The sequence below is a fragment of the Tasmannia lanceolata genome, unplaced genomic scaffold, assembly GCF_043159265.1.
Source record: "Tasmannia lanceolata isolate RefF3 unplaced genomic scaffold, GAP_Taslan_0.1 ptg000003l, whole genome shotgun sequence".
Lineage (NCBI taxonomy): Eukaryota > Viridiplantae > Streptophyta > Magnoliopsida > Canellales > Winteraceae > Tasmannia > Tasmannia lanceolata.
In genome coordinates, this window is record NW_027518680.1 from 22,137,952 (window position 1) to 22,163,223 (window position 25,272).

At 40.8% G+C, this 25,272-nt stretch overlaps 1 pseudogene; it reads right to left on the reverse strand.

The window, feature by feature from the left end:
* Nucleotides 1-8,834: 8,834 nt before the first annotated feature.
* Nucleotides 8,835-9,310, reverse strand: LOC143867608 (secreted RxLR effector protein 161 pseudogene; annotated as a pseudogene).
* Between the last annotated feature and the right edge of the window lie 15,962 nt (nucleotides 9,311-25,272).

Below are 25,272 nucleotides of genomic sequence, written 5' to 3' on the forward strand. Positions count from 1 at the left end.
TGGGTTGCCAACTCCTCAGGTTAGGTTGGGTAGGGGTTGAGAAATTAGAACCCGAGTAACGTTTGACTCGGGTTAGGGTTGAGTAATGTTCGATTCGAGTTAGGTTTGAGCTCACGACAGCCCGACCTGAGAGGAAGACCTGAATTTTTATTGTCGTTTATTATAAAAGGTGAAAAAGATGTAGAAAATCAAGGATCAAAGCACCCAAGGCTTTGATACACTTGTTCACAAAAATAACACAACAAGGAGCAAAAGCCAAACACAAAGGACAAAATAGGAGATGGAGAGAGAGGGAGAGAAAGATCTACGAATATTTATTCAATAACCAAGGACAGTGCACCACACTCACCTCACGCCCTCTGTTTCAACTTCACTATTCTAGTCTCTGCTTGTTAACGTCACTTTTCTCCAAGACGTTTTATTAATGTTTTTCACTCTCTCTACTACTTTTTATGTTATGGCACATGTGCCTCTTTTATGAACAAAACACATGACTTCTAATAGGACTCAAAGTCCACTAACTAAACAAACCACACTTCTAACCAAACTAGGATTCCTAGTTTGATTCTAACTCCTAAACCATACATTAGAAATTAATTCTAAAGTACTAGTTTTACTAGGATTCACCAACGCCCATGTGGGCCAGCACCGCTCCTTCCCAGCCCCTTCGGCACTTGTGTAGAGAGTCAACGATGACTCTCAACACTCCTCTCAGTGCTGACTCTCTACTGGTCACGCCAAGTTCCTTTTGAAACTTTACAAACTTCTTGTAGTTCAGACCTTTAGTAAATATGTCGGCAACTTGATCAACTGAACGAACTGACCAGAGAAATTTCTCCACGAATCACCTTCTCTCTAACGAAATGATGATGTACTTCCACGTGCTTCGTTTTGGCATCAAACAATGGATTTTTCTTTAGCTTGATCGCACTCTCACTGTCACAATACAATCCCACCGTATAATCAATATCTTGGTGTAGGTCTTTGTAAACCAAAGGGTACATCCCTCTCTTGTTTTGATGATCAACAAACCCAAATTGATGGTAGTTTGCTAATGGTTGCTCTAGTGTTGTGATTAAGACAGGGTTCATTCATATAAGCACTTGGAGCAAGAAAAACAAGGGCTAGTCCTTGAGAAAGTCAAGTCTTAGTGGTCTCCCTTCAAGCTGTATGGTGTATTAAAGAATCAAGAGAACCACAAGTGCAAGAACATGTTCGAAGACTATCTCAAGACAAGGAGAAGATCACGCAAGGGCCCAACAAGATTGAAGATCAAGAAGACCAAAGGTTATAGTTTTTTAGAATGCATGGGAGTCCTCTTGGCATTTTGTGTTTGCATGTTTTGATGTTTTCAAATCATCTTTAAAACTATTTTTCTCAGTGCATAAATGTATTTGAAAACACATATTTAAAGCCCAAAGACCATGGCCCAAAAGCCCCTAAATTTTAAGGTTAAAAATAGATTTTCACTCAGGGCCGGTCGACCGGGATAGGCCGGGCGACCACGAGATGCTTACTGGAATTGCAAGGCATATCGAAATTTATCGGGTCGGTCGACCGGAACAATTCGGTCGACCGCAGATGCATTTTCTAGAAATTCAGAAAACATCCAGATGGGTATCAGAGGTCGACCGCCAATCCCTCGGTCAACCGTGGAAACGTTTTAGGCAAAATAAATTTTAGAAAGAGTAAGCCCATGGTGAGAGACCGCGAAGGTCCGGTCGACCCCGTAAGCCTTTTTCAAAGCCAAAATAATTTCAAACAGTTAGCCCCCTGCGGGCGACCGCGATGACCTCGGTTGACTGCGGCGATAAAGATTTTGAAAATAAAAAAAGGGGCGCCCGATAAGGGCGGGCGACCGCGGTGGCTCGGTCGACTGCGGCGGACTCACAAACGAGACGTTGGGGTGTATAGTGGGTAGGTTCAACCACCCAATTTTATTACAGTTTTGCCCTTGTTCTTTCCCAAATGAACTAGGTCTATTTAAACCCCATCAAAGACCTTCTCTAACAACCTTTTGAACATTTGGAATATCAAACCTAGAGGTTTCTCTTAAAAAATCAAAAGGATTCTTCTCCAAATCTCTTGAGCATTTAAACTTGCATTTACTTCTTGTCAAGAGGTTCTCCCTAAGCTTTTAGTTTTAATCATTGGGAATCTTGTGAGCTTTGAGAGTTGTATACTCCTATAAGAGGCTTGAGTGTTCTTCATTTTTCCTTCTTCCTTTCATGTGTATGTGAGATTACAAAGAGGAGTTTCTTGCTTCAAGGCCGGAGTGCAACGAAGAAGAACATCTTTGGAGGTGGATTTGTAATACAAGGGTGTGTCCCCTTGTTGAGGTGGTGAATGTGTATACTCTTTGTGAGACGGCATCAAGGAGTCTCACCATAGTGAAGAAAATCCCAAGGAAAGGCGAAGTACTTGGGTAGTGGAGTAGATCAAGTTGTGACCAAACCACTATAAATCATTGTGTGGTCTCCTTACTCTTCCTCCTCTCTCTTGTGGTGTTGGTGATCTCTTTCCCTCTTATTTTTAATATAACTTGAACAAGGGTTAGAACTAACTTGGCCAAACTCACTTGCCCTAGCTTTTCAAATAGAAAATTTTGAAAACACCAATTCACCCCCCTCTTGGTTGTTGCCCTTCGGGATTTCACTTGGTATCAAAGCTAAAGGCTCTTAATAGAGATTTTATGTCCTAAAATCTACAAGAGAAAGATCCATGGCAACCGATCCTCCTCCATCCTCATCTAATCCCCTTCCTCCTTCAGTAGCTCCCTCAGGATATATTGGGGGTCATGCCTCAAATAGACCTTCGCATTTCAATGACTAAACTACGGGTATTGGAAAATTAGAGTGGACTTTTATTTAAAATTCTTAGATTTTGAAATTTGGGAGTTAGTCCAAGATGGGTACATTGAACCCACAACGGATAGGAAGGAATGGAGTCCATCGACAAGAGAAAGGCTACATTGGATGCCAAGGGAGTAACACTATTATTTTATGCTCTTTCTCCTGAGGAATTCAATAGAGTCATCCAAACAGCTTAAAATATTTAATATTAGGCTTTCTATCATTCTAAAGCTCATAAGGTGTTTTGTGAGTGTGAGGCCTAATCATGACTCTATTAATGATATAGTAAGCCGTGTTAATGGCTTCCGCCCAAAAAATTCTAGGCACATTTTTGTCATGAAGTATAGACCTAACCATTTCTTGAAGAACCCTATTTTTCCTCTCCACTACACTATTTTGTTGTGGGGTTCTAGGTGTTGAAAAATTGTGATCAATTCCATGTTCTTTGCAATATGAACTAAAGTAAATGTTTTCAAATTCAGTTCCATGATCACTCCTAATTTTTAAAATCTTGCAACCTTTTTCAACTTGTAATCTATTACATAAAGTATAAAATTTTTCAAACGTTTCATCTTTGGATGCAAGAAAACAGACCCAAGTAAATCAAGAGAAATTATCAATAATCACAAACACATATCTTCTACCATTAAGACTACATGTTTTCATAGGACCAAACAAATCCATAGGCAATAATTGTAATGGTCTAGAAGTAGATATGATATGCTTGGGTTTAAATGAATCCTTGTGTTGTTTACCAAGTTGACAACCTCTACATACAATATCATTCTCATATTTCAACTTGGGTAAACCTTTCACAATTTCTTTTGAGGCAAGCCTCGACATTAGAACCATATTCGCATGTCCTAGCCTTTTGTGCCAAATTCATGAATTGTCTTCCGCAGAGGAAAGACATTTCACGTCTTGGTCATTTAGCTCTTCTAGGACCAATGAATATAGGCTTCTGTCTCTAGCCGCTGCAAATTTAATTTTACTCTCATTTTCTTTCTTAACTATGCACTTGTTATTTTTAAATAAAACTTCACAATTAACATCGCATAGTTGGCTAATACTTAACAAGTTTTGATGTACGCCTTCAACAAGAAAAACATTTTTTATACTAAGATTTTTGAATTTAATAGTACCTTCCCCAATGATCTTTCCTTTGCCATTGTCTCCAAAGGTGACATGTCCTTGATTTCCCATGACAATGCTTTAGAATTTGGTGGGGTCTCCGGTCATGTGCCTTGAGCATCTACTGTCCAGGTACCATCGATCCGTTGTGGCTCTTGAGCTTAAGCACCCATTGAGTTTGGCAGAATCACTTGCCATGTAGCACACAAAGTTGGATTTCTCGTCTCCACTTGATTTGCTATCTGATGTGTCGATCAGCCCATCCCAATTAGCACTAAAACTCTTCTTCTTCTTGTCATATCTTCCTTTTCTTTTATCTTCCTTCTTCTTTAATGATGGACAGTGAGTACGAATGTGTCCCTCTTTACCACATTCGAAATATCGAATATGATCATCATCATTATCGCTTCTTCTGTCTTTATGTCTCTTTGGGGAGGTGCTTCTTTTTGAGATCCTGTTTTTCCGATTGAACTTCCCAAACCTCGAGATCCGTTTGGAGAGGAGAGCCATTTTCGAAGTTAGATTTTCTATACTTAGCTCTCTCTCTCACTGTCATCTTCTTCGCTTTCCACGCTGGCTTTAAAAGCCACATCCTTCTTCCTAGATTCTTCCTTCTTTTCTTTTCCTTTGCTTTCCCTCTTATTCATCTTCATCTCATGAGTGATGAGGTTACCCATGAGGTCATTTAGTTCAAGGGTATCCAAGTCTTTTGATTGTTCTACTGACGTGATCATTGGATCCCATGAATTAAGAAAGCATCTTAGGAGCCTTTGGACCAGTTCATAATTTGTATAGGTTTTTCCTAAAGCATTCAACTCATTCACAATGTTAGTAAACCTTGTGAACATGTTGGAGATAGATTCTCCTTCATGCATCTCAAAGGCTTTAAAATCACTAATAAGTATATTTACTTTAGATTTCTTCACTTGAGTTGCCCCTTCATGGGTTGTCTCAAGTGAGGTCCAAATTTCCCTCGCCGTCGTACAAGTGTTATATCTTGAATATAAAAGATAACCTTCATAAATTTGATGCCAAATATGATGAAGGTATTTTTCTTGGATACTCTACTAGAAGTAAATCATATAGAGTATTCAATAGAAGAACACTATGTGTTGAAGAAGTCATTCATGTGAAATCTGATGAACTTAGTGAAGAAATGAAAAGATCTGATGAAGATTATGAGGTTACTCCCCGAAACACAAACCTAAATGAAATTGAAAATGAAGTGCTTGTTGATAATATTAGCGAAACCCTAGAGACACTAGAGCTAGAAAGTCTTCCTATAGAGGTTGATGATCAAGGGAAAGGAAAACGGATTCTATCCGGTCACCGAAGTACTCAAATCATCGATGATACCTCTCAAGGAGTCAAAACAAGGTCTCAGTATAGAAATGTGTGTGAGTTTGCTGCATTCTTGTCACATATAGAACCTAAGAGTATAGATGAGGCGGAGAAAGATGATTTTTCGATTATTGCCATGCAAGAGGAGCTAAATCAATTAGAAAGAAATAAAGTTTGGAAATTAGTTCCTAGACCTAGAGACCATCCTATGATCGGTACTAGATGTGTCTATAGAAATAAGTTGGATGAACAAGGGGAGATTCAAAGGAATAAAGCTCGATTGGTAGCCCAAGGTTACAATCAAGAAAAAGGAATCGACTGTAATGAAACCTTTGCACCCGTAACCCGGTTAGAGGCCATTAGGATGCTTCTTGCATTTGCTTGGCATAAAGGATTCAAGCTATATAAAATGGATGTCAAGAGTGCATTCCTAAATGGATACATAATGGAGGAAGTTTATGTTGAACAACCTCCCGGATTTGAAGATTTTAAATTCCCTAACCATGTCTATAAATTGGACAAAGCCTTGTATGGTTTAAAGCAAGATCCTACCATCTTTGGATCAACAAATGAGAGTATGTGTAAAGAGTTTGCTCAATGCATGTAAGATGAATTTGAAATGAGCATGATGGGAGAACTCAAATATTTCCTAGGTCTACAAATTCATTAATTAAGAAATGGCATATTCATTAATCAAGAAAAATAAGCAAGAGAATTGCTTAAAAAGTTTGGAATTGATAGCTCTCCAACAAAGCCTACTCCTATGAGTACATCCACCAAACTAAGCAAAGATGATCTTGGCCCATCTATTGATCAAAAGAAATATAGGGGTATGATAGGGAGTCTATTATATTTGACTGCTAGGCGACCAGACATTATGTTTAATGTGTGTCTATGTGCTAGATTTCAGTCAGATCCTAAGGAATCCCATTTGCAAGGTGTCAAAAGAATATTCAAATATTTCAAGGGGACTCCTAGCCTAGGTTTATGGTATGAAAATTCCAATGATTTAAACCTAGTAGGGTATTCGGATGCTGACTTTGCCGGATGTAGAGTGGATCGAAAAAATACAAGCGGCACTTGTCAGTTCCTAGGTAGGTCTCTTGTTTCTTGGTTTAGTAAGAAGCAAAATTCGGTCGCTTTATCCACTACAGAGGCCGAATATATTGCTGCAGGAGCTTGCTGTGCACAAGTTTTTTGGATGAAGAACACCTTGGAAGACTATTGTCTCAACTTTAAGTATGTTCAAATCCATTGTGATAACACTAGTGCTATCAACTTGCTGACATATTCACCAAACCCCTAAGTGAAGAGAGATTTTGTGACCTTAGGAGTGGGTTGAATATGTGGTCCCTTCAACAGGTAAAAGAATTTTGAACTAGCATGCATATACATATACTCTATATATTTGAATGATTGTATGTTATGGAGAGCATGTCTATCTGTTCTCTAAATACTATATGCATATAGGCATGTATTCTACAAAAAGGGGGAGAAAACGGTTTTAACAAAAAAAAAACAACAAAAAAGGGGGGGATTTTCACTTGTTTTATCCTTTCCCGTTCTTTTTTATGTGACGAAAGGGGGAGAATAATGGTAAATTGCTTATGTATGCATGTGTGCTCTCACTTGTTTGCTTTCACACTTTTGTGTTCCATGCATATGATTTTCCTAGTCACCGTGTTAGCTCTACCTATGCTTACCATAGACTCATTGTCATTTATTCTACATTGTGTCATAAATCTTTTAATCTACTTATGTATGATAAGCATATATTGAGGGGGAGGCAAAATATACATAAATGTTTTATTAAGGGGGAGCCTCCAACCCCATAATCAATTTAGGTTTGTCATCATCAAAAAGGGGGAGAATGTAAGTCCAATGGTACATCCCTCTCTTGTTTTGATGATCAACAAACCCAAATTGATGTTAGTTTGCTAATGGTTGTTCTAGTGTTGTGATTAAGACATGGTTCATTCATATAACCACTTGGAGCAAGAAAAACAAGGGCTAGTCTTGGAGAAAGCCGTATAGTGTAATAAAGAATCAAGGGAACCACAAGTGCAAGAACATGTTCGAAGACTATCTCAAGACAAGGAAAAGATTAAGCAAGCGCCCAACAAGATTGAAGATCAAGAAGACCCAAGGTTATAGTTTTTAAGAATGCATGGGAGTTCTCTTGGCATTTTGTGTTTGCATGTTTTGATGTTTTCAAATCATCTTTAAAACCATTTTTCTAAGTGCATAAATGTATTTGAAAACACATATTTAAAGCCCAAAGACCATGGCCCAAAAGCCCCTGAATTTTAAGGTTAAAAATAAATTTTCACTCAGGGCCGGTCGATCGGGATAGGCCGGGCGACCGCGAGATGCTTCCTGGAATTCCAAGGCATATCAAAATTTATCTGGCCGGTCGACCGGGACAATTCGGTCGACCGCAGATGCGTTTTCTAGAAATTTAGAAAACATCCAGATGGGTATCAGAGGTCGACCGCCAATCCCTCGGTCGACCGCGGAAAGTTAGGCAAAATAAATTTTAGAAACAGTAAGCCCATGGCGGGAGACCGCGAAGGTCCGGTCGACCGCGTAAGCCTTTTTCAAAGCCAAAATATTTTCAAACAGTTAGCCCCCTGCGGGCGACCGCAATGACCTCGGTCGACCGCGGCGATAAAGATTTTGAAAATAAAAAAGGGGCGCCTGATAAGGGCGAGCGACCACGGTGGCTCGGTCGACCGCGGCGGACTCACAAAAGAGACGCTGGAGTGTACAGTGGGTAGGTGCAAGCACCCATTTTTATTACAGTTTTTCCCTTGTTCTTTCCCAAATGAACTAGGTCTATTTAAACCCCATCAAAGACCTTCTCTAACAACCTTTTGAACATTTGAAAAATCAAACCTAGAGCTTTCTCTTGAAAAATCAAAAGGATTCTTCTCCAAATCTCTTGAACATTTAAACTTGTATTCACTTCTTGTCAAGAGGTTCTCCCTAAGCTTTTAGTTTTAATCATTGGGAGTCTTGTGAGCTTTGAGAGTTGTATACGCCTATAAGAGGCTTGAGTGTTCTTCATTTTCCCTTCTTCTTCCTTTCATGTGTATATGAGATTGCAAAGAGGAGTTTCTTGCTTCAAGGCCGGAGTGCAACGAAGAAGAACATCTTTGGAGGTGGATTTGTAATACAAGGGTGTGTCCCCTTGTTGAGGTGGTGAATGTGTATACGCTTTGTGAGACGGCGTCAATGAGTCTCACCATAGTGAAGAAAATCCCAAGGAAAAGCGAAGTACTTGGGTAGTGGAGTAGGTGAAGTTGTGACCGAACCACTATAAATCAGTGTGTGGTCTCCTTACTCTTCCTCCTCTCTCTTGTGGTGTTGGTAATCTCTTTCACTCTTATTTTTAATATAACTTGAACAAGGGTTAGAACTAATTTGGCCAAACTCACTTGTCCTAGCTTTTCAAATAGAAAAATTTGAAAACACCAATTCACCGCCTCTTGATTGTTGCCCTTCGGGATTTCAGTCTTCCATCAGCTGAATTAACCATACACTCTCTTGTGACGCCATAGCTGCAGCACGATACTCCGCTTCAGTTTTGGATAGAGAAACAGGCGATTGCCATTTACTACAACATGAAACGACTCCCGATCCCAAGCTAAAAACATATCCTGTAGTAGATCTCCGTGTGGAAAGATCTCCAGCGTAATTCGCACCACAAAATCCCACAACTTCACATTCACCACCTTTTTCATAGAAGATACCAAAATCCATCGTCCTTTTTACATACCTCAGTATTCCACGAACTGCATCAAGGTATGGTTCTCTCAGCTTTTGCATGAATCGGCTTGCAATACTAACTGATTGTGCTATATCGGGTCTAGTAAGAGTTAGATAAATATGACTGCCCACTAGCTGGCGAACATATTCTGACTTTACATACTCTGACTTTCAAGTTCTTCTCCTTCCTCTACTCGAAGCTTTGCATTAATCTCCATCGGAGTCGCAATTGGATTGCACTCACCATCCCGAACCACTTGAGTAGATCTCCGACATATTTCCGTTGACTTACAAATATCCCTTTCTCAATTCGATCCATTTCAAGACCTAGAATGTGACTAAGCTCTCCAGCTCCTTCATCTGAAAGCGTGTTCCAAGGTTGACTCGGATTCTTATGATCTCCTCCAAATCATCTCCAGTAACAATTAGATCATCAACATACACAAGCACAACTGAAAGTTTATTGTCTGTGAACTTCTCAAACAAACTAGAATCTGACAGCGTCATTGAATAACCACTAGCAGTGAGAAACTCCATTATCTTATCGTACCACAGTCTCGGAGCCTGCTTCAAGCCATATAAAGCCTTCTGCAACTTGCACACGTATTGCGGATTCTTGGTACTCTCAAACCCTCTTGGTTGCTTCATGAAAATTTCTCAATCCAATTCACCATGCAAGAATGCATTCTTCACATCCATCTGCCATAACTTCCACCCTTTACAAGCAGCAAGGGCAATGAGCACACGTACCATAGTGATTTTGGCTACTGGACTAAATGTCTCATCATAGTCAAGCCCATACTTTTGAGAGAATCCTCGAGCAACAAGTCTCACCTTAAACCTTTCAACTGAACCATTTGCTTTGGTCTTTACCTTGTACATCCACACCCCTGCCTACGACATCGTTGAAAATTAACTGACTCAAAGTCCCTAGAGAAAACTGCAACCCCATCTTCTCCCCATTGGGCTCTCTCCAATCAAAGGGGAATCGTCATTCGGCTGTTTGAGGCGGTTTTATAAAAAAGAACTCATTCTTCCACCGTTTAATGGAAGAGGGAGCTCCGCCTATGATCATCAGCGTCCGCCGCTGGGACACGTCTACCCAGTCCCCTTTCATCTTTATAAGGAAACACTTCCTGATAACATCCAATGATAGTGGGGCCCTCACCATTTTACTTTTCACTATGTACGCCAGAAGACCCCTCCATCCATTTGGAAAAATCTAGGACGGTGCTATACCGAAAAAGTCAAAAAAGTCTATCAAAATTGAGTGGAGAGGGAAACGGACTCCCGCTTCAATAACCTCCTTATAAAAGGCCATCTCTCCCTTCGCGCTACTACACGCCCGTTCCTCAGGGCTGGGAAGCCGGACCTCATAATCGTCCGGAATGTGATACTTCTCCCGCAGGTGATCAAGGTCCAAAGGTTGAAGAATACCTATCGAACCCATGGCTACTTCAGGACGATATGTCATGCCATGGGGCGTCCGAGGCTTATGAAATTCCACTGATTCCTGAACCACAACTCTGGCCTGGACATCCATCGGTGCCGACCGTGAATTGCTCCTATCCTCTCTTAAAGCGGCAATTACTGGTGCGTCACTCGGTATCGCCTCCGTCACACCTGGAGGTTCGACGGGAAGAATCGGACCCACATGCTTCCTTGGCCGTGGCGCTATCCTCTTCAATGATCCTCCGCTCCTTGCAACCATCGTGCCACCACCAACCTCTTGGTCTTAGCGGCAGGCCTCACCTCCGACGGCCGTCCCAAAGCACTCCTCGCCTCTATCCCCGACGATTGCCCCAATATGCTCTCAACTTTCGTCTCTGACGAAACTTGGGGAGAAGGGGATGTTCCCTCCATCCCCAATGGCTCAATCGACTGATTTTGGGAATCCGTGTTCTTCGACATTATTACTCTAAAGAAACGAAATGAAAAGTTTGAGTTGAGAAACGCACCGATGAGATTGAAGGGAGGAAACCGTGAAACTCGCTGGAGAAGACGAGCCAGCACCTTGAAAGAAAGGGGAAATCAAGCCGAGAAGGAACTTAGCGCCCTCCAAATCTCCGGTTAACGCAAAAGAACGAAGCAAAATGAGAGATTCTAATGAAAAAAGAGAAGCGAACCACCGGAGAAAGGATCTCGCCGGAGTAATGGATGGAAAGAGAGAACAGGAGAAAATGGTAGAAAAAAGAAAAATGGGCGGGCTTTTATAGGTCCACGCGCGGGAAAACTCAAAAGTCACGTCACTCTGACGTTATGCGACACGTGGCGCCCCATAACACTCGCACAGTTACCAAAGTCATTAATGTGCCTTTTCGTTATCATTGTTCAAAGCACCAAACCACTGTTTCCTGAAAAGCCACGACCGTTACACGTGTCTCATCGAAATACCCCTCAGAAGGAATCGACAAACACTCCTCCGGTACCGAGTGTCTCTTAATAAAATCATACAATACACTCGAACTACGTTACGTCTGCGACGAGGTTGGAATACACCCGGGGTTGAACGTTCTCATTTGTGTCATGTGCGTAACTCCAACCAAAACGACGTTCCTTCGCATGATGATGCGTAAGTCACGATGTTCGATTCCGACTGTCATTAATACTAAATACACAGTTTATCTACAAGCTACTTGCGACATTGAATGCAAACAGTGCAAGAAGACATAGAAATGGACAAAAATCATTTTATTCACAAATGAAGGAACCTTTACAAAAGGTGGGCTTCTAGGCCAGATGCAAGAAAAAGAAAATACATTCGGGATCGTTCTAAAACTACGGCTAGCTAAAAAAGGCAGAAGGAAATTGAGAAGAGTCGACGCCCGGAACTTCAGTATCATACGTCTGGTGAACCGCCAAGCGCTACCGGACATTGGACCTCAGCATCGCCACGGTACCCACATGGCACGATCTTCTTTGCCCGGGAAGGAGGCTTCAAAACCGACCGTGCCAAGGTCATAGCCGAAGGTCCCATCATTTGCCCGGATCCTCCTCCGGATCTTCCTCCGGATCTTGTTCAGAGTCCTCCTCCGGCAAATTCACCTCCAGATAAGGCTCGAGACCGGGCGACGCGAAGTCGGCCCTCGTACCACCTTCGGTCGCTCCTTGCAGCATCACCCTCAGGGCCTCGTTCTCCATCTCCAACTTTTTGACTTTGGCCCTCAGCTGGAGAACCTCCAAGCCTTGCTGGAGAAGTTGATCCGCCACCCCGTGTCCCCTCTCCATGGTATGCCTCAGGGACCGCTTATAATTGGCGACGAAGTGGGGAACGTCGCCAGGAGCAAGGAAATCCCTGGGAGCGGGGGAACCCGAGCGTTCTGGGGTCTCCACCTTCCGCTTCTTCTTACTTTGGGGGCCGCGACTCACTCCCTCAGCTCCAGCCGACGAGGAAGCCACCGCCACCGGAGTTACCGTTTCCGGCGGACTAGGCTCCACCGCCGGCGACCCCTTCAACCTTTGTGACCTCCTAGTTCTGCGGGCCACTTGTTCCCTAGCGACGGGAGGATTTTCTCCATCTCCATCCGAAAGCAACTCCACTTCCACCGCTGGGGCCATCGCCCCTAGTTGTTCATCACCGACGGCCTCTTGAGACATCTTCAAATAGAAAATTTGCGAAGGGGGAGAGAAGAAAAAGTAAGAGATGACAGATACCTCTCTCCCTCACCCCCCCCCCCTCTATAAGTGCCATCAGGCGAAAAAATCGAGCAGGATTCAATGTCCCGCCGATTTTCGAAACCTCCCATAAAGCGGGAAATAATGGCCCAATCCGTTTTTCGAGAAAAACCATGTGGAAAATAGGGGGAATTGAGTGTTTTCGCCGTTTCCCAAAAAACACCTTAAGGATAGATAACGCACCTATTAAATGACGCGACATTGAATCCACCCGCCGATTCCCTAGAAAGACGCTTCGACTCCATCACCTCCAGAAGATCGGCACCGGCCCACCACTTGAAATTTTAACTACTTCCTTGACCCTTACAAAGGGACAAGAAAGTAAGGGGGCAGTATGTTGGGGGTAAAATCGGTATATTCGGCACCGAACCTCAAACCCCTTCTCCATTACTCAACCGGATCGACACAGTCCCCGCAGCAACACTCGGTAATGAACCTTGATTGGACCTCCTTGATATTCCTCCCTTGAACGGTACCGAGCTACCAAAGGAACCAAACACAATCGCAGAGATCTCGCCCCCAAACGGGAAATCCGGACGGCCGGTACGCATAAGGCGCGGTTTTCGAATTCAAAACATCCCGCCTAAATCACCATCCCCGATCTTCACCCATAATCATCGGAAATCATATCTCCACGTGTTTATTCGCCAGCTATCAAGCTCCATGTGGATCGAATCTAGGGTATGATTGATGTCTCCACGATCTTATTCTCCCGCCATCACTCTCCACGTGGGCGAAACCAAAGGCATGATTGATATCTCCAAGATCGTGGATCTCCACCCCTATAAAAAGGGGACTACGCACTCAAGCAAGGGGATCGAAACTCACCCTCTCGGGTCTGGTAACTTGACCTAGCTCTCTCCCATTCCCCGTCTATTGTCTGTGATTGCCTATCTCTGACTTGAGTGTCGAAGTGGCCGTCCAGAGCCACAACTCCGGGCCTGCTGACTCTTTTTCTGTGAGCGCAGGATTATAGGTTCTACGAAGTTAGTTCGTGCAGTCAGATTTTAGGTGTCATCACCTATATATGCATAATATGTGTGCGTTTCCATATAAGGGAAGTGATATATTGACCCCCTTTTCTTCCCGGGGCAACCTCCCTCTGGTGCATTCATAACTACTCCTTTTACTCTAAAAGGTGATAACCTGGGGAAGAAAAGAGGGAAATCTAAATGTATCTATATGTAGATATTCATGCATTTATGTTACTATATTTGATGTCAATTGTGTTTCTTCCAACCACCGTCCATAAGATTCAACTACATCACCAATTAAATTCTAGACAGCATATCTTTAGTTGACAGCATGTTATGCCGCATCGAAATTTTCGGATCAAGGAATATCAACCTTCAATCGCTACAGGTGTCGGCACTAGAAAACAGCCACAACACCGATGGAAGTCAAATATCGAGTTCTAACAATGTCATTGTTAGCCCAAGGGTTCAACAAGTACTCCTATTGAATTGTTTTGATGATTAACAAACTCAATTTGTTATAAAGGTTTTATACACTAATAATTTCCATTGGCAAAGTTATGATGTTCACAGTGTACCATCCTCAAGAGTGCATGACAAGGGTGAACTCAAGCACAAGAAAAGGCAAATCAACTCAAGCACAAGAATGGCAAATCAACTCAAGCACAAAAATGGCAAATCAACTTAAAAGTTCAAGCTTGGATCAAGCATCAATGGAGTTGAGTGAAGACATGTCAAAGCCCCTACAAGGTGCCAACAAGATTGAAGACCAAGTAAATTTAGAATGTAAATGGTCCTTAATGTTTAGTCTAGGTCTATGGCACAAAGGAGAGTTAAAATCAACCTAGATAGAATTTAATGGGTTTGTGAATGTTCATAGTGGTGTCTCAACATTGTTGGACCCTCATGACATTCCATTTATCTTGAAAAATCAAAGTTCCAAAAGCCCAAACAAAAACAGCAAAAATATAAGGAAATTCTGTTGTTCGTAGGCTTCTCGGAACTCCAAGAATATTCTCGGAGTTCTCAATTTTCAAGATAAATGGAATGTCATGAGGGTCCAACAATGTTGGGACACCACTATGAACATTCACAAACCCATTAAATTCTATCTAGGTTGATTTTAACTCTCCTTTGTGCCATAGACCTAGACTAAACATTAAGGACCATTTACATTCTAAATTTACTTGGTCTTCAATCTTGTTGGCACCTTGTAGGGGCTTTGACATGTCTTCACTCAACTCCATTGATGCTTGAGCCAAGCTTGAACTTTTAAGTTGATTTGCCATTTTTGTGCTTGAGTTGATTTGCCATTCTTGTGCTTGAGTTGATTTTCCATTTCTTGTGCTTGAGTTCACCCTTGTCATGCACTCTTGAGGATGGTACACTGTGAACATCATAACTTTGCCAATGGAAATTATTAGTGTATAAAACCTTTGTAACAAATTGAGTTTGTTAATCATCAAAACAATTCAATAGGAGTACTTGTTGAACCATTGGGCTAACAATCTCCCCCTTTTTGATGATGACAAACATAATTTGTTTTAGGGTTGGAGCTCCCCCTTTAGGGAAGAATAAAACACTTTGGGCTCCCCCTAAGAGTTTGATTTAATTGAACATTTAAGGCATTACTTTAAGGATGAAAATTTGATTGCAAAATTTTAAGCATAGAGCTTTGCTCCCCCTTAATATATGCATTGGGAGCTCAAATATTCTCCCCCTTTTGTCATCACCAAAAAGGTGGAACAAAAGGAGTGAGGGTATGTGAGAGCAAATGAACAAGTAACGTGTAATGCTATAGAGAGAGTAGGCATAATACAAGGTATGCAAGCAAAAAGAATGGAACATAGAAGCACACCGCACAGAAAACAAAAGAGATATATATATATATATATATAGGATGTGAAATGACATACAGAAAAGTGCATACAACCAGTCAGCGTACATAGCATTCATGACACATCAGAATAGTGACAGATGTAGATAAACCTAATACATCCCAAAAAAGATCCATACAACCAACGTATAGTCCAAAGACTATCGATACAAAATAGAAACAGATAGATACGCTGAATAGAAATAGAAATCTGAGCAAAAACAAGAGCCAACATCAGAGAACTCGAGGCATCTACTGATGCGAAGTAGGCGGTGGCTGATGAGAAAAGCTGCCCGGCGCCTGGCCCCACTGCTCACCGGAGAGGTAGCGATAATAGGCGGTCCACTGGTCATCAACATGGGTAATCAGGGTCTGGAAGCGAGCAGAAATCTCAGATTAGACATGGGTAGACAGCTGCGCGAACTGTGAGGCCATGGATCGCTCAATAGCCTCCTACATGTGAGCCAAATCCTGGCGAGTGCAGAACTGAGAGGTATCCTGTGATGGCTGGGGTGCTGGTGCAGCCTGGGCCTCGGCTTCGTAGCCGCCTTCATCGTCAGAATCAACGTCAATTGCTGCTCGATTCAGAGTCATGCGGTTAAAGGTCTGAACGTCAAACGGGGCAGTCGGAGTCATGATCAGTTCTCCATCCAAGGTGATGCCAAAGTGACGGAAGACACGGGTGAGGACCATGCCATAGGGCAACGAAGAGCGGTAGCGGCCAGGGGTCTGAAACATGAAGTGGAACATGATGTACGGCAGACAAAGCTGGCGGCCCTCGAGGATGCTGTAGATAAGATAGGCCTCTAAGGGTCTGAGGGCTTCACGCATCCCAGCACGAGGGATGAAGATGTGGTACATGAAATTGTGAAGCATGCGCGCTACCGGAATGAGGTCGGCGGATTGGACGGGCATATTTGAGCGGTAGCGCCGCGTAATCCGACCATAGACCATGTCATGATCGATATCATCAAGTGAATGTGTCCCATCTTCCGGCCAGAAATAGTGTGTGAGGCCATCAGAGCTAATCCCAAGAAGAGTGGCAAAGGTGTGATAGTTGAGTTTGATGACTGTTTTCTTGATTTTGGATTCAATTTTGAAGAAGGAAGGGGAAATTGTGAGATTGGCGTAGAAGAGACGCACCAATCGAGGGTATACTGGTTCATTGAGGTGAAGGATGGGTGTCCAATAGAGGGCATCAAATTTGGCCTGTAAATCAAAATGTTGAAGGATAGGGGGATCAATGTACCTGCCGGTGAGGATGCCCCGAGTGCCGACGTCGGCCCAGAGTTTCTTGGCCTTATCCCCAGTGAAAAATGAGTTGGGCATAACCTCGGCCGCCACAGCCTTCGCCTTCGCCTTCTTCCGGGAAGGCCCTTCTTCCTCGGGAACTTCTTCAGGAACGTATTCGGGATCTGCCGCTTGGGAGGAGCCTCCAATGTTGAGATTTTTGGTTTTAGGAGGCATGGTGAGAGAAAGATGTGGGTGGAGAGAAAAATAAAGAAGAGAAGAAAGCCCTAAAATGAAAGAAATTTGGAGAAATAGAGAGAATTAGAGAGAATTAGAGAGAAATAGAGGGAAATAGAGAAGAATAATGGTGTAAAAAGAGAGAATAGCCCTAGAATGGAGGAAATTAGAAGAAATGGAGAAGGAAAGAAGGAAAGAACGAAAAAGGGGTGAAATTCTAGGATTTGAAGAAGAAAAAAAATGGTTTTGGGAAGAAGAGAGGGATTTTGAAAGGAGAAAAGAGTTGTGGAGGAAGGTGTAGGGAGAAAAAGGAAGAAAAACAACGAAAATGGAGGTAGGGTTTGAGGAGAAATGAAAGGAAGAGGGAAAGAGGAGAGAAAAATAAGCAAAAATGAACCGGGTCCAGGGGTTTTAACGTTCCTGGCCCGATTCTCGGAACTCCGAGAAATATTCTCGGAGTTCTGAGAACATACGCAAATTTTTTTTATTTTTCTACTGTCCGATTCTCGGAGTTCCGAGAAATTTTCTCGGAGCTCCGAGGACAACCTGGAAGAAATCTCGGAGTTCCGAGAAATGCTCCAGGAGCCCTCTGTCCATTTTCTCGGAGTTCCGAGACAAAATCTCAGAGTTCCGAGATTTTATTTATTTATTTTTTTTGAATTGAATGTGAGGAGAACATAGATACATGTGATATTTCGAATTGCAACTTAACCATGATCCAATGCATGAACACACAGATGACTTACCGAGGGTTTAGATGATGGCGCATGGCCAGAGTTTTAGGTATCTTAATTTAGGGTGATGGTACCGACTCCCCCTTGAAATGAAGTGGGCTATGGGTACCAATTGAGTGATTTTTAGAGTTAGGGTTGGATCATCTAAAACCATGTAGTCACAATCAAAATATGAGATATATATAGACATATACAAAGATAATTGTGTCTTCTATTCATGCTTCATGTGCAAACTCTTTCACTTGATCTAGACTCCAAATGTTAAGTCCACTCCTAAGGTCACAAAATCGATCCTCATTAAGGGGTTTTGTGAAGATGTCCGTCAATTGTTCATTGGTGTGGATGTACTTAATTTCAATATCCCCTTTTTGAGAATGATCTCTTAAGAAATGATACCTTACCTCTATGTGCTTAGTTCTAGAATGTTGAATTGGATTTTTGGTCAAGTTGATGGCACTTGTATTATCGCAATGAATTAGAACATTACTAAATGCAAGATTGTAGTCCATGAGAGTGTTCTTCATCCATAGGATTTGTGCACAACAAGCGCCGGCCGCAATATATTCTGCTTCAGTAGTAGACAAGGCTACCGAGTTTTGTTTTTTGCTAAACCAAGACACTAGAGACCTTCCAAGGAATTGACAAGTGCCACTTGTGCTTTTTCTATCAATTCTACAACCGGCAAAGTCGGCATCCAAAAATCCTACTAGTTTGAATTCATTCGATCGTTCATACCATAAACCTAAAGAGGGAGTTTCTTTGAGATATTTGAATATCCTCTTAACAGCACTCAAATGAGACTCTTTAGGAGCCGATTGAAACCTAGCGCAAATACATACGCAAAACATTATATCCGGCCGACTAGCAGTCAAATATAATAGACTACCTATCATTCCTCTAAACTTTTTCTCATCAATCGGTTTGCCAATTTCATCCTTTTCTAATTTGGTGGAAGTACTCATAGGAGTTGGCTTGATTTGGGAGCTATCCATGCCAAATTTCTTAAGGAGTTCCTTAGTATACTTCTCTTGGTTGATGAAAATTCCATTTTTACATTGTTTGATCTGAAGTCCTGGGAAATAGGTAAGCTCTCCCATCATACTCATCTCAAACTCTTTTTGCATGGATTGTGCGAATTCTTCACACATCTTATCATTGCTAGCACCAAATATTGTGTCATCTACATAGACTTGAACAATAAGCATATCTTTTCCTTTTCTTTTAATGAACAAGGTTTTGTCAACCGTGCCCATTTGAAAGCCACTCTCTAATAGGAAGGAGCTGAGCCTCTCATACCAAACTCTAGGAGCTTGCTTTAGACCATACAAGGCTTTGTCCAACCTATATACGTGATTAGGGTATTTGAAATCCTCAAAACCGGGAAGTTGTTCAACATAAACTTCCTCCATAATATACCCATTTAGGAATGCACTCTTCACATCCATTTGATACAACTTAAAGTTTTTATGGGATGCAAATGCAAGTAGCATCCTTATGGCTTCCAATCTAGCAACCGGAGCAAAGGTCTCATCATAATCGATACCTTCCTCTTGGTTGTAACCTTGGGCTACTAATCTAGCTTTATTCCTTTGAATATCTCCATGCTCATCGAGTTTGTTTCTAAACACCCATTTAGTCTCAATAACCGGGTGATCACTAGGCCTAGGAACTAACCTCCATACTTGATTTCTCTCAAATTGGTTTAGTTCCTCATTCATAGCAATCATCCAAAATTCATCCTTTTCAGCTTCTTTTATGGACTTGGGTTCTATTTGGGAGATAAAGGCCATGTTGGCACAAACATTCTTATAGTGAGATCTTGTCTTAACTCCTTGTGAGGTTTCACCTATGATTTGAGTAGAAGGGTGACTAGACATTATTCTACTATGTTTAGGAAGACTTTCTACTTCAAGTTCTTCTATATGTTGACCTTCTAAATCAAGATTTTCTAAGGGTTGAATAATGGACTCTACTTGGCTATGAGGCTCTAGAAGATTGACACCGTCATCATCTTCATTAATGACTTTAGGAGGTTCAAATGACTCATCAAATTTGACATGCACGGATTCTTCCACAATTTGAGTTCTTTTGTTATAGACTCTATAAGCTTTACTATGGGTTGAATAGCCTAAGAAGACACCTTCATCGGATTTTGAATCAAACTTGTGCAAGGTGTCTTTCATGTTTAATATAAAATATTTACAACCAAAAACTTTGAAATAGCTAACTTTGGGGAGTGTTCCACACTATAGTTCATAAGGTGTTTTGTTAAGGTGAGGTCTAATGAGCACTCTATTTAAAATATAGCAAGCCGTGTGAACGGCTTCCGCCCAAAAGTTTCTTGGAACATTGTGCTCATTTAACATGGTTCTAGCCATTTCAATAAGTGATCTATTTTTTCTTTCAACCACCCCATTTTGTTGGGGAGTTCTTGGAGCCGAGAAATTGTGCTTGATTCCATTTTCATTACAAAAGGTATCAAACTCAATGTTCTCAAACTCGGTTCCATGATCACTTCTAATTTCATTTATGAAAACCCCTTGTTCATTTTGAATTCGCTTGCACAAGTTGAGAAATTTCTTGAAAGTTTCATCTTTACTAGTTAAAAACAACACCCAAGTAAATCTAGAGTAGTCATCAACAATTACATATACATATCTACTGCCTCCTCTACTACTAGTCTTCATGGGACCAAATAGGTCCATGTGAAGGAGTTGGAGTGGACAAGAGGTAGATAATACACTTATGGGTTTAAAAGAGTCTTTAGCATGTTTTCCATGAATGCAAGCACTACAAACTTTATCTCTAATGTATTTGAGTTTAGGTAACTCTCTCACAAGATTCTTAGAAGATAATCTTGAAATTAAATCCATATGAGCATGACCAAGTCTCCTATGCTATAACCAAGGGTTATCATCTATGGCGGAGAGACATTGGATGTTTTGATTTTCAAGGTCTTCTAATGCTAATGAATACATATTGCCATCTCTATATGCAACAAATTCAACTTCATTATTCTTGGAATTCAAAATTTTACATCTATCTTTTTCAAAAAGAACTTTGTGACCAAGATCACATAGTTGACTAATGCTTATCAAATTAAATGAAAGACCGTCAACGAGCAAAACATGTTCAACCTTAATGTCTTTAATTTTAATGGTACCTTCACCGAGGATTTTGCTTCTTGTATCATCCCCAAAGGTGACATTTCCTTGATGACTCATGGTGACAAAGGCAAACTTGCTTACATCTCCCGTCATGTGCCTTGAGCAACCGCTATCCAAGAACCACTTGTCCTTTGAGGGTTTTCCTTTCAAGCACACTTACAAGAAACAAAGCTCATGTTGAAGTTTTAGGTACCCACTTTTTCTTGGGTCCTTCAAGGTTAGCAATATCATAAAGCTCATTCTTTTTAACCCACATAAATTTTGTTGCTTTTGATTTCTTAACATTGCATGCAAACCTTAAGTGTCCTATTCTACCACAATAGTGACAAGTGGGAATAAAAGCACTACTGTTAGCATGGATGTGAGAGAAATTTCCTATAACTTTATTTTTGAATGAGGCTTTTCCTTTAGAAAAGGGTTGGTAACCAAGACCATTTTTTTCTAGAGAGACAAGCTTATTTTCAAGAGTTTCATCAAGTTTATTTTTGCCACATGAGAATTTTTTAAATGTTAAATCAAGTTCTTTGCATTTCAAAACAAGTTTCTCATTTTCTTATTTTAAGCTTTTGTTTTCAAAGAATAATTTGTCTACTTCTTGATTCAAAGCTTTGTTTTCCAAAATCAATTTTTCACTTGTATTGGTTTACAAATCGAATTCCTTTTTCATGAACCCAAAATCCCTAGTGACATTTTGTAAGGACTTTTTCATTATTTTGTTTTTGGTGAGTTGTAAATCTAAATTTTCATGAAGTTTTTCACAAGCAAAAATTAGTTCATCATTAGAGAATTCATGAGATATATCATCAACATCATTTACCTCGGATAAGGAGATATCTTGTGTTACATCGGCGAGTCCCATGAAGCAAAGGTCATCTTCATCCTTTCCGTTGGATTCATTTCCGGATGAAGCACTCCCTTCATTCCAAGCCGCTGCACACAAAGCCTTTTTGCCATGTCTTCTATTCTTCCTATCCTTGTCATTGTTGTTGATGAGTGGGCAATTTGGCCGTATATGACCAACCTTGTTGCACTTATAGCATCTCATCTCCTCTTTGTTTGAAGGCCTATTTCTTCCTTAGCTAGAGTTGCCTCCTTTCTTGAATTTGAGAAATTTCTTGAATCTCTTGGTGAAGAGAGCAAGATCATCTTGTGTGTCTTCTTCACTCTCTTCCTCTTCACTCTCAACTCTTGCTTTGAAAGCTATTCCTTTCCTTTTTGTATCTTCCTTTTGTTTGTTTAAGGTTTCTCTTCCTTTTAAAACCATTTCAAAAGTTATTAAGGAACCTATTAAGTCTTCTAAGCCCATTTTTGATACGTCTTTTGCTTCTTCAATGGCGGTGACCTTGGGATCCCAATCTTTAAGTAAAGACCTAAGTATTTTGGTAACTAAGTCCTTGCTAGACAATTGTTTACCTAAGGATCTCAACCCATTTGTTATGTTTGTGAACCTAGTATGCATTTCGGCAATGGTTTCATTTGGGTCCATCATGAATAGCTCATACTCTCTAAAGAGAAGATTCATCTTGGACTCTTTCACTTGATTTGTCCCTTCATGAGCTATCTCTAGCTATCCCAAATCTCCTTAGCGGTTTCAAGAGTAGAAACTCGATTGAACTCCTCGGGAGATAAGGCACAAATCAAGGCATTCATTGCTTTTGCATTGATAATGGATTCTCTTCTTTCATTTTCATCCCATAGTTCCATATCAACACTAGGTTCATTATATCCATTTTGGATACTTCTCCAAACATCAAAATCCAAAGATTTTAAAAACACTCTCATTCTAGCTTTCCAATATGGATAGTTTGAGCCATTGAAGAAGGGAGGTCTAGTGGTGGATTGCCCCTCATTGCTATGAGAAAAGGTTGCCATTTGAATCTTTCCCTTATAGGTTTTCAGAGAGAATTCCTATGTTAGAGCCTATGCTCTGATACCAAGTGAAATTCCACTTAGCAACCCAAGAGGGGGTGAATTGGGTTTTTTTTCAAATTTTAAGAATTTTGAAAACTTAGATTGCACTAGTTTTAGATTGAATAGGAAATCAAAAATACTATTCAAAGCAATAGTGAAAACTTATCACACAAGAAGAGGTGAAGAGGCAAAGAAGCTTTGACACAAAGATTTTTATAGTGGTTCGGTCTTAGCTCAAGACCTACTCCACTCTTCTCAAGTTACTCTCCTTGAGGATTCCACTATCTTCTCCAAGGAACTTAAATACGGCGTTCCTTCCGCCTTGTACAAATCGAGCTCCACGCTCCAAGGGTCTTCTACGGCGCCCTTTGTGCCAAATACAAAGAAGATGAAATGAAAAGGCTTGCTTGCCTCTAGATAGGCTAATTTAAGGTAAAGCTCACTCACTCTCACAAGAACAAGATGAACAAATGAAGGTCCTAAGGTCTCTCAAGAATAATCTAAGGTAAATGGCACAAGAGAGAGATGGAGAGTGAAGATCTTTAAGAGAAGGAGAATAAATAGCTTTTAGTGCTCTTGAAATCTTTGTAAAATCCTTAGGTGAAAAGCCCAAGAGTCCCTAGGTTCATATATATAGGGAGGGCAAAGAAAACACAAAATTTCGCTCCCCAACGGTCGTCTCGGACTCCGGGCTCGGAGCTCCGAGCGACATATTTTTTGAACCTGGAACAAATCTCGAAGCTCCGAGAATTCTCAAACTTTGTTATAAGCACCGGCGACGATTGTATCTCCATTGGACCCGAAAGTTTCAAAATCTTCATCTCGAGCATTTTTGTGGACCGGGACACGAAATTAGTGTCGGTAGCCTCAGCAAGTATGTGAATGAGAAAGACGTGGCACCATCAACGGTGTAAGAATCAAAACATTTGCAAGCCCTGCCTCTGATCTCTTCTATCGGGATATCGTTATCAACAATGTTTACAATCCGATAATCACAGACCGGTGATATTGTCCAAATTGATCTTGGAATCATCAAGTACTCTTTCTCTCTCATATGTTTTCTTTTGGCGATTTCCATTTACACCAAAATTTTCAAAATACAGTCTAAAAATTATTGGTGTAATACTTTGTTTTACTGTCAATAATTCTGAGTGGTTTCATTTAGTTATGGTTTTCAAAGCTCACCTCTGGGGATACCCACTTTGAATAACCAATCAAGGGCATAGCTTTGTTAAGTTTTCTCCAAGTGACCAACTATGAATTCTGAAATATGGATTATTATAACTTTCTTTGGTTTCCAAAGTCAAGCCTTTGCCATTGTCACATGCACAAGCACTAAGGCGAATTAACTGTAATTTCTACTTTCATATTTGGAGAGAATTTCAAATGATTGAAAATTTCATAACTATTACAGTCAAGAAAACTCTACCTCATTCCATCCATCTCTTCACCGAGATTACTCGAAACACAGATAACATGCCTTTGTTAGAAACAATCAAAAAGGAAATTGAGTGTTTTCTAGACAAAAAAAAAGGGGTGGTGGTGATATGACTTACTTTCTAATACTTAATACTTTCTAATATTTTATATAAAAATATGTCACCGGGAAGGCTTGACTTTGAAAATAAATCTTTCAATAAAATCAAGTTTTGCACTCAAAGGGTGCCGGGGAATCAAGTTTTGGACTCATAAATGGTTCTCAGTTGATTCCCGATCAGTTTTTGACTCATAATTGGTTCTCAAAATCCAAAACAAACAGAGACAATATAAATGAATATTTTTCAGCGTTTAAAAGCATGAATCTATCATTAAGCCTTCTTTGACTTGGTTTTGACCCAAAAAAATTGTTGAATCAACAAACTCACCCAATTCAACTTGATTTTACTTCAGGGATATCTTATTTGTACTGGAATTCTTGTCATATATCACATAAGACATGCATCGCTCACGAGTTTGAATGCAGACTCTTTTGCTTCTCCATGGTCAATCTCCCTCTCATGTTAAGATCAGCAATGTTAGTTTAGAGACATTAGAGGCACCTCGGCATCCAAAGTTGCTGTCCAACTCTTCCGCAGTGAAGCTGTGCCCTGTCAAAATGTGTAGCTTAACGATATCAATTTAAAGTATAAAGGAGGAGAGCCATCCATCTCCTTATGTTCTAATGCTTACAGCATTTGTTCAGGCAAACAGGTCCTGCCTTCTTGCCTCTGATCTTCCTGGTGAGTGTAGAGAGTCCTATATGGATTCATTTTTATGGAGAAATGATGTGAACCCTCTTCATGCGTCAATGCATGAAAGTTCATAGGATGCTTTATTCATTTTTTATTCACTTTATTCATTTTTTTCAATGGATGCTTTATTCACCTTTACCTAAAA